This window comes from Balaenoptera physalus, assembly GCF_965194825.1.
Source record: "Balaenoptera physalus genome assembly, chromosome: 13".
In the NCBI taxonomy this organism is placed as follows: Eukaryota; Metazoa; Chordata; class Mammalia; order Artiodactyla; family Balaenopteridae; genus Balaenoptera; species Balaenoptera physalus.
The window spans coordinates 103,624,915-103,633,942 of record NC_138892.1 but is presented as its reverse complement, the minus strand read 5'-3'; the positions used below and the strand labels follow the sequence as shown (position 1 = coordinate 103,633,942).

At 53.5% G+C, this 9,028-nt stretch overlaps 1 long non-coding RNA gene across 2 annotated transcripts; it reads left to right on the top strand.

The window, feature by feature from the left end:
• Positions 1-563: 563 nt before the first annotated feature.
• On the top strand, positions 564-7,984 carry LOC309641524. Of its 2 annotated transcripts, none has more exons than XR_014252663.1 (6): positions 564-744; positions 927-1,115; positions 3,281-3,361; positions 5,278-5,356; positions 5,878-6,005; positions 7,726-7,984. It is a non-coding gene; the product is annotated as an uncharacterized lncRNA (long non-coding RNA). The 2 variants fall into 2 exon arrangements; XR_014252664.1 differs by having other exon boundaries at positions 4,398-5,356.
• The last annotated feature ends 1,044 nt before the right edge of the window (positions 7,985-9,028 follow it).

Below are 9,028 nucleotides of genomic sequence, written 5' to 3'. Positions count from 1 at the left end.
CCAGGTGAGGAAGCCAGCCTCAGGTCCTGGACCCCAGTAAGTGTGTGAGTGTGAGCACGAGTGTGTGTGGGCCCGGGGCTGGGATCGCTCACGGGACGAGAGCTCCGGAGTAGAGAGGTTCTAGCGGGTGGGGCCGCCCTGCCCTGGAGCCCGAGGACCTGTGGCCGGGACCCACCGCCAACTCCAACACCCCGAGCGGCCAGAGCACGTCGGGCACCAAGCAGAGGAGCCGGGGACGAGCGACGGGGGTGAGTGGAGCCCTGGGCGCACTGGGTGGGGCTGGGCTCGGGGAGATGGGGAGAAGCCACGATGCTCACAAGTGCCGCAGGTGGAGCGAGAAGAGGAGGGACACGGGGGCGCGTCCTGCCTCTCTGCCCCTCCCCGCAGAGGCGTGCCGCGCAATAGCCACGCCCCTCCGCTGGGCCCTGCGATCCGGGCGCGCTGGGGTGGGGTTTGCCAAGAGCGGCAGCGAAAGGGGGAGGACCAGGGCAGAGTAATGGCCGAGGAATCTCCCCGAAGGGGACCATGGGTGGCCGTCCACTGCCCAAGGGTGGGACAGCGGGGCTGCCAGCCCGTGGCCGGGGGTCCTGGACCCTCAGCTCACGCTGCGGCGGGGGGAGGGCGTGGGCGGAGGGAGGTGGTCTGCACGAGACCCCAAACCCCAGTTCTACTCCTAGGTGCTCGCGACGGCCCGGGTCCTGGAGAAGCCCTGGAATAAATACTCGTGAGCCTTAGAAAACGGAGGTAGGAGGGGGGTGTGACCTGTTGGCGTCGTTCTTATGTTTATTCCGCCCGGACTAATGCCAGACATTTGGAGGAAGAAGAGATGGTGACCAGCAAGGCCTGGGGAGCTGGGTGAGGGAGGGCTGGGTGGCCGGTGGGCCTGGTGGCCAGCTCAGCTGTCCCCCCTCCCCTTGCTTCTCCAGACCCGAGGCCGGAGTCCTGGTTTCTGGTGCACTGGCCGCTGCCAGTCTCCCTCCTCCTAGCCCTCTATCTCCTCCTGGTGGTGACAGGTCCTCGCCTCGTGTCCCGTCGGGAGCCTCTGAGGCTGGCAGGACCCCTCGCGGCCTACAACCTGGGCCTGGTGCTTCTCTCGGGGGTACGTGCTCTATGAGGTAAGGCCGGTGGGGGGCCCTGCAGTCCTAGGGTCTCTTTTTTTGGGGTGCCGGGGGATAATTAAAACCACGATCTTCCCATGCAGACAGCTGAAAAGCCTTGATGGGGACCTGCAGGGGCTGGGGTCCTGGGTTATCTTTGGCTGCGATATCTTCCCTATGGAGACACAAATCCCCATGGCTAAGACCCATTTTCCTTTTCCTGAAATAAAAAAGTGGAGGTCAGTGGCAAGCAAGAATGGAATTCATTCTCCACCTGCACCTAAAAACCCACCACTGCCTCCTGTTTCTGCCGGGCTCTGCTAATTTCATCCCAGTTTTCTGATCCTTCCTGATGCCTTGTTCTCGGCAAATAGTCCGTCAGCCAGTGTGCACGGTGCGTGTGCTTTGTGCCAGGCTGTGCCAGACCTGCAGGGTCACCGCTGCATGAGGCACACCTGCCCTCCAGGTGCCGGAGGTCTAGGGGGAGATGGATGCAGAAACAGGTGATTGCAAGGCAGTTCAAGCGGGGCCATAGAGAGCATGCACCCGGGACAGGGCAGGCAGGGGCGGCAGGGACCCCGCTGGGGTGTCCGGGAAAGCTTTTCAGAGAAAGTGGTCCTGGCGGCTGACATGTAAAGTGGTCCCCACAACGAGGCCGTGCGCTGCAGCCTTTGTGAAGATCTGCTCATCCCATCCTCTGTCAGGAGGCACGGTGCAGGCCCTGCTCACCTGCCTTGCAGCCCCGCCGGGTCAGGCCCAAGACCCTGGCAGCTGACTGTTTTTCTGCTAGAAATGCTCTTCTCCCCTGGTGCCCAGGCAAATCCCCGCACGTCCTATAGACTCAGGCCTTTGTCACCTCTCGTGAAGTTTCCCTGACTCCCCAGGGCTGGGTTAGTTGTCCCCTCACTTGCTTTTCACGTCTGCTCTCCGTGGTGGACGGGCATCCCCACCAGCTGGCGAGCTCTAAGTGTGAGCGTCTGCGTCTCCCCAGCTCCAAGTTCAGTGACCTCCCTTGAAATCAGCCAGGGTGGGAGGATTTACACCTTGGGAACGGGCAGACACTGCCAATCAGCCCCTCCCCGCCGAGAGCCTGCTAGGCATTGACCAGCAGCATCCCGGGCTCTGACCCACCCCTGTTTCATCATGTGCACATTTGTCTGTCTCCCCTCCAAATGGCAAGTGCTTCAAAAGCACGGCCGTCTCTTACTTCTCTTTGTAAAGGCAGGCGCCACATAACGTCTGGTACCATGTGGAAGATGCTGATACCTTGTGAGACATGTCCTAGAATTTGTCATTTAATTGTGGTGACAAATGACTGCTGCCACCGCGATCCTCTGAAAGTCTGCTGTGCCCGTGTTGGCTTCCTGCTCAAAAGCCCTCACTAGCTCCCTTTGCCAATATAACCTGAATGCAGAGGCCCTCGTGTAGGGATTTTTATCTGTTTTATCATCAAGGTGGCTCGGGGCTCAGCACAGGGCCCAGCATGGAGAAGTGTTTGGTACCAGTCAACGCATCATTGTCAAATGAGTAAACAAATGATAAAATTCAAGTTTCTTAAAGCAACCTTCAAGACCCCTCATGAACCGATTCTGCTCTCTCTCAACTTCTGTAGCTGCCCCTCCCCTGGTAGAAGTCTCCACTTGCAGCCCTGGAGAGTTAGGAGAGGTCCAGACACTCTCCTCCTGGCATGAAGCTCCCTCTCCCTCCCCTCCGTTTGCCCACGGAGCCCGCTACCAACTTCTGGGACATCTCCTGTTTCTTACTCTTCATCTGGCCTCAACCTTGAAAGTGAGGATGGTTTCCTGCAGCCTCAGGGAAGCTCTTAGCTACTCGGGGGCAGGGGGTGCTGATGTGTACACGGCTTCATGTCCCCTCCTGACTTACGGTCTCACACATAGTAGGTGCCCAGTGTGGGTTTGTGGTCCATATTTGCCCCCATCAGAAAAAAAATTGGAGACCAGCAAGATGTATGCAAGCCCTAGCCTCTGATCTAGCCAGTGCACAGAGTTTACCTGGCTGGCAATCGTTCACCAAGTGTCAGTGAGGGTTGGGGAGGGATGCTGGTGTCCGGAACATGTCCGGAGGTGGCACCAGCCTCTCGGGCCTTCAGCCAGTCAGGCCCCACCACGGTGAGGGTGGGGCAGGCGTCATGACTTAATCTTTCTCTGTTCTCTTCCTTTTAGTTCGTGGCCACCTCGCTCCTGGCTAATTACAGCTATTTCTGCCAGCCAGTGGATGACAGCTGGAGTGGGCTCGGGATAAGGGTATGGCAGGGAGTGGGAGGTTTGGGCCTGGAGAGAGGGTTCATAGGATGCACTTCATAAAAACCAGAACTTGACCCAGGTGCCATCACCCAAGAATTCCAATGGGAGGTAGTGACCTGCTTAGTTCAGTACAGGCTCAGAAGACCTCAGTTTGAATCCCAGCTCTGCCAGTTCCTTGCTGTGTGACTGTAGGTAGTTTATTACCTTTTACAGGCCTCATTTTTCTTATCTGTAAAATGGGGATAATAACACCTACTTGATAAAAGGAAACAATTGGAAGAAGATTGAACCAGCTGATGTATGAAAGTGTTTAGCCCTGGGCCTGGCACACCTTGAGTGATAGCCAAGTGGTTGATATTTCATGAGTTTTAGCTGTTCTCTCTTTCAACCAGAAGCAGAACAAAAGTCTTCCTTGCAGCAAAAAATAAATTGAGCTGAGGCTTAGCAAGTCACCAGGCAGTGATGTCGGTGTTGAATCAAAGGATATTGAACGATGGCTTCAAGTCTTGCTGCTCAAAATATGGTCCACGGACCAGTGGCATCAGCATCCCTGGAAGCTTGTTGGAAATGCAGACTCTCATGTCCCACCCCAGGGACACTGATTGGGAATCTACTTTCCAACAAACAAGATCCCGAGTGATCCATGTGCTGGTTAAACGTGATGAATTGGGAGATTGGGATTGACATATATACACTAATATGTATAAAATGGATAACTAATAAGAACCTGCTGTATAAAAAATAAATAAAATTAAATTTAAAAAAAAAAGAAAAGTTTTTAGCTAATAAATGAAGAAGGAATGACAAAAACAAACAAACAAAAAGTCATGGCTCCAGGCTGGGGCATGTTTGGAGAGAGCTTCTGTTATCACTCCCAGTAGCTTCTCTTCCTCTTTTCTGTGCTAACAGGCATCTTCTTGCAGACAGGTGGGCGCCGTGGGAGCAGGGGGTACAGAGGGATTGTCAGGGTTGCCAGGGCGGGTGGTACCACCAGCAGGACAGTGGCCTGACTGCACGTCCCCTCCCTGCCCAGCAGATGGCGAGCGTGTGCTGGTGATGCCTCTCAAAGGCCATTGAATTGCTTGACACAGCGGGTGCCTGTCCCTTGTGTAGAATTACTTCTGTCAGTCAGGTCTGGGGTGGTTTTGAAGACGCTGTGTGCTGATGCTTCTCTCCAGCATCCCTATTGGCCACTCCTGAGGCTGACCTCAGAGCCGAACCTTGGTCTCACGACCTGGAGGATGAAGGATGCTTACTGATGTAGCGTTTGCCCCCATTAGCAACCAGGTTCTAGGTTAAGTGAAAATAGGAGGATAAACAAATTTAAAAACCTGTTGCTATGTGGCAAAGGTCATCAGACAGCAAAGGCCATCCTTAAGTGTTATGAGGGAAAGAATCCCTTGTGAATTCTTGTGAATCCAGAAGGCTTGCAGGCTTGCAGGGGTAGTAATAAAATCTCTCTCAAACATGGGAAACCTTTGGGAATTTGTCTTATAACTGTCTGGGCCCTGGACTGAGTGTTCCACACCTGAGTTCTCTCCCAGTGCCCTGGGGGGTGGGGTAGTATTGGAAAGAGCCCGATCTCTGAAGCCTGGCTGTGTTCACATCCCAACTTGTCTTCCTACTAGTTGTATAACCTTGAACAAGTTACTTAAACACTGTGCCTCAGCTTTGCTGTCTATACAATGGAGATGAGTATAAACCACATACCATTATGAATGTTTATATAAGTTTTTATACATACAGGCACACAGTAGGGGCTGTACAGGTGTTGGACTGGTGTTAAACCCTATTGGGTTTTATCCTCCCCTCAGTACAACAGGCAGAATTGCCCTGTCCTTGGTAGTTGAGGCCCCAGGAGAAGAGTCTGGAGGAACAATGACCCCAGAGCTGACTCTTTTTTTCTTCCTCCCCAGGTCTTTTTATACTACGAAAGAAGCCCGAACAGATCACCTTCCTGCACGTCTACCACCACGGCACCGTGCTCCTCAACTGGTAAGCTGGGGTCAAATATGTGCCGGAGGGTCAAGGTGAGTGACGGTCTTGGGCATCCCTGCTCCAGGACTTGTGGGGCGCGCCTCTGTCTGCTGGACTGAGCGCCAGCTCGGGAGGGTTGCATCCTTGTAGTATCACGGTTTGGTTCCCAGGTTCCCTTTCCCTGTGGCCATGACTCCTGGCCTCTGCTCCCATTTTCTCTCTGTTGCCCCACAGAGCATCCTAGCCACCCTTCCCTGGCGTGCAGGAGGAGGCTGCTAGGAGATGCTCAGAGCCATCAGCCCAGAGGGGGTAGGGGGGGCTGTAAGCATCCTCATTTCACATCCTCTTAACCCCAGCCCACCACTGTGACCTCAGACAGCTCATGCGGGATGTCCTCACGATAGGACCTTCCCAGGGCTCTTCTCTGTGGGGTGTGCGGGGGTGCACCTTGGAGGATTGAAACCTGAAAGAGAAAACCCAAGAGCACAGCCAGACCTGGCTCCACTCACTTCCCTCCATCTCCCCACCCCACTCTGTAGCCTTCTTCGCCGGGATGCTGAATTCTTTGGTCCATGTCTTCATGTACCTGTACTATGGACTGGCCAGTCTGGGGCCCCGCCTGCGACCCTACCTGTGGTGGAAGCGACGTCTTACCATCCTGCAGCTGGTGAGAAAGACCCACTGGCTCCAGGGGCCTCAGATGAGCCCTGGCTTCTATTCTTGGCTGCACCAGTGACTTGTTATCTGACCATGAACAAGTCCTTCTCATCACTTGGTCTTCCTTAGCTTCTCAACTTGCAAAGGTCTAGTAAGCATCTCGCTAGATCCTAGGACCAACCCTAACTCCCTGACATAAAGTGGGGCTCAGATCGAGTGATTAACATGCTTCGGGCCTCAGTCTCATCTCCAGTGAAATGGGAGGGGTGGGCTGGGCTAGATGCCCTCAGAGGGCTAATGCCCTGTGAGTCTGTGATCACGGATCCACCGCCCAGGGCCTGGGGCCCCTGTGGTTTGGGGAGCACCATTGCCAGGTGCAGGTGACAACCTGAGCTGTCCTTCTTGGGGCTGAGGATGGATTGAGGTCGTCATCAGTGTCAACATGACACGGCTGGATGGGGGCAAATGGGAGACCAGACTAAGGGAGGGGTCAGGAAGGTACCTAGCGTCACAGGTAGGAAAGCTTGGGGTGGTGCTTCATAGTTCTTCTTCTTCCTGAGCTGTGGGAGGCCTGCCCCTGCTGGTAGACAGAGGGGATGACAAGAAGGTCAAGAGGAGCATCCCTCCCGTTCCTTAGCACTGCTTCTCACCTTTCCCGTCGTCTCTTTCCTCTTGCACTTCCTCTCCCCTGTGTCAATTTGTGGCCATTGCGGCCCACTCCTCCTACAATCTCTTTGCTGAGTGCCCCTTCCCTGATGGGTTCAATGTGGCCGTCCTCCTGTATTCCCTCAGCCTCATCACCTTTTTCCTCAGCTTCTACCACCAGACATATCTGAGGGGCAAGCAGGAGAAGCTGGCTTAAGGGGCAGGACCAAGGCTTGAAACTAACAGAGCCAGCCCCAGAGAGAGTTTGGTGGACGATGCCATGACTTACATCCCACTCTGGCTGAGCAGATTCCTCTGGGCCCCGCACTTCATCCCATGAGGGAAGGACAATACTCGCCTCCTTCCAGAGTTCAGGAGGACAGACATGGACCAGCTTCCTGAACTCACTTCTCATGTGGATTTGTCACTGTTTGTACACCTCCTTCCTCTACTAGACATGATCCCCCCACGGGAGGGACTGTCTTACTCTCAGTGTTTCCCAGACCTGGCACAGCAACTCAAGAAATGTGCATTTGGATCCCAATCTTCCCCCACTGGCAGTCATGACCTCTGATGAGGAGCAGGGCTGGAAGCAGGGCTGGGAGCATGAAGGAAGTCAAGGCTGGCTTGATCTCTTACCTTGCAGGCTGAGTCGATGACTGAGAACATCCAAGGAGTGTGGGTCTGTGTGATTTCTAGCATGGCTGTGCAAACGGTCCCCCTGCATATCTCTCTGTCTGTTCATGAGTGCCCACACATGCATTTACATAGTTGTATGATTCTGTGTGTGTGAATGGGGCGGCAGAGAGGGCTACACATATATGTCTGACTCCTTGTTTTCAAATCACATGTGTGTTTCTGTTTACGATCTTCTCTGTTGATGCTTTCTGCTTGCCTCTTCTGTAAATCTCGGAAAATGCCACACTAGCAAACAAAAGCTATTGGGATCCGTAACTCTCCTGTCCCGATGGGAGACATGGAAGTCCACAAGAGGTCTCCGAATACATGTTCCACCGAGAGCCTCCAAAAAGGGATGTGAGTAAAGGAGGGATGGGGTTAAACGAACGCAGCCATCCACTTCACAGAGAGAGAAACAGAGGACCAGCAAAAGGAAGTGTACCACTGAGATCGCGTGGGATGTTGGAAGCAAACATCTGCTGCGCTGTTTATGACCGGAACTGGATGGGCGCCTGGAATGCAGTTTTCCTGGGAGCTGCCTCTATGCCTGCAGGATGCTGTTCTCCTTTATAACCTCTCCCCGTAGCTCTTTTCCTTCACTCCGGAAGTTCTTATTTTGCCATAAGAACTCAACAGTCAAGAACATTAAAGACCTGCTGAAGTTTCTGCAAGGCTATTTGGGGACTATTTATCCATCAGGTACTCTAGTTAATTATCTCAAGGCCAGGCAGGGCTGCACCCTGTGGACAGAATACTCAGAGAAAATTCCCTCCCAGTTATGCAGGATATGAACGCCTCCCACACACTTTTCCACAGCAGGTTGATTGCCTTCGCAGGTGGGGGCTTATTTTAAGGCAATCTTTTTTTTTTTTACTGCATAAGAGTAAGGTCTGTTCATTTGCCTAACAGCCAGGGTAAGGGAAAGAGGAGTCATCCCAGAGTTCAGAGCTAACATTTGTCCTTTGTGGCTGCCTCTGACTGATTAAGTAGCACAAGAGGAAACGCTAAGTCCTGGGTCACCTCTGAATGAAATAAGGTTTTGGCAGAGAGAGCTCAGTATTAAGCAGCGTGGTGGAGAGGGTTTGGGGAAAAATTCTCAGTGAGCTGAAAGTGTCCATCCTTATTTTAACCTGCATTTTACTGTAACGACTCTACCTCATTCACGGCTGCTGGGCAGGATGTTGTATATCAGCGTAGAGAGGTTGTGTGAAATTATAAAACACAAAGTTATTTGGATTTGTCAGAACACAGCCAGATCCCTAATTAACATGGCAGAAGTTCACGTCTATGAACGTTTAAAGATAACGGGAAGCAAGAGTGCTGGTTAGATGTTTAAATCTATAACAGGGCTGTGCTATTGCCCAGAGAGTGTCCATTTGCCAAGACACAGAGGCCCAGATTGCCCAGGGGAAGGTCGCAGAGACAGAACGGGGGGGTTCCCCCCACTAGGGGGCCGGAGCTGCTGGTCTGGGTCTCCAGCTATCACCTCCTAAATCAGAGCGCACCTAATTCAAGGAATGAAAACCACCCCACATGGAACAGCTTCCTGGTCCTCTCCCAGCTCAGAATTCAGTGAAGACCCCCTGCCTGTCCCCATAAGCATCCTGCTGTCCCACTCAGCTGTCCGTGCGTCCCCAAGGCTGCTGGGTCTGAGCAGGCTTCTGGAGCCAGGAATCAGAGGAAAAGGCCAATCTCCTTTCTGTCACCCTG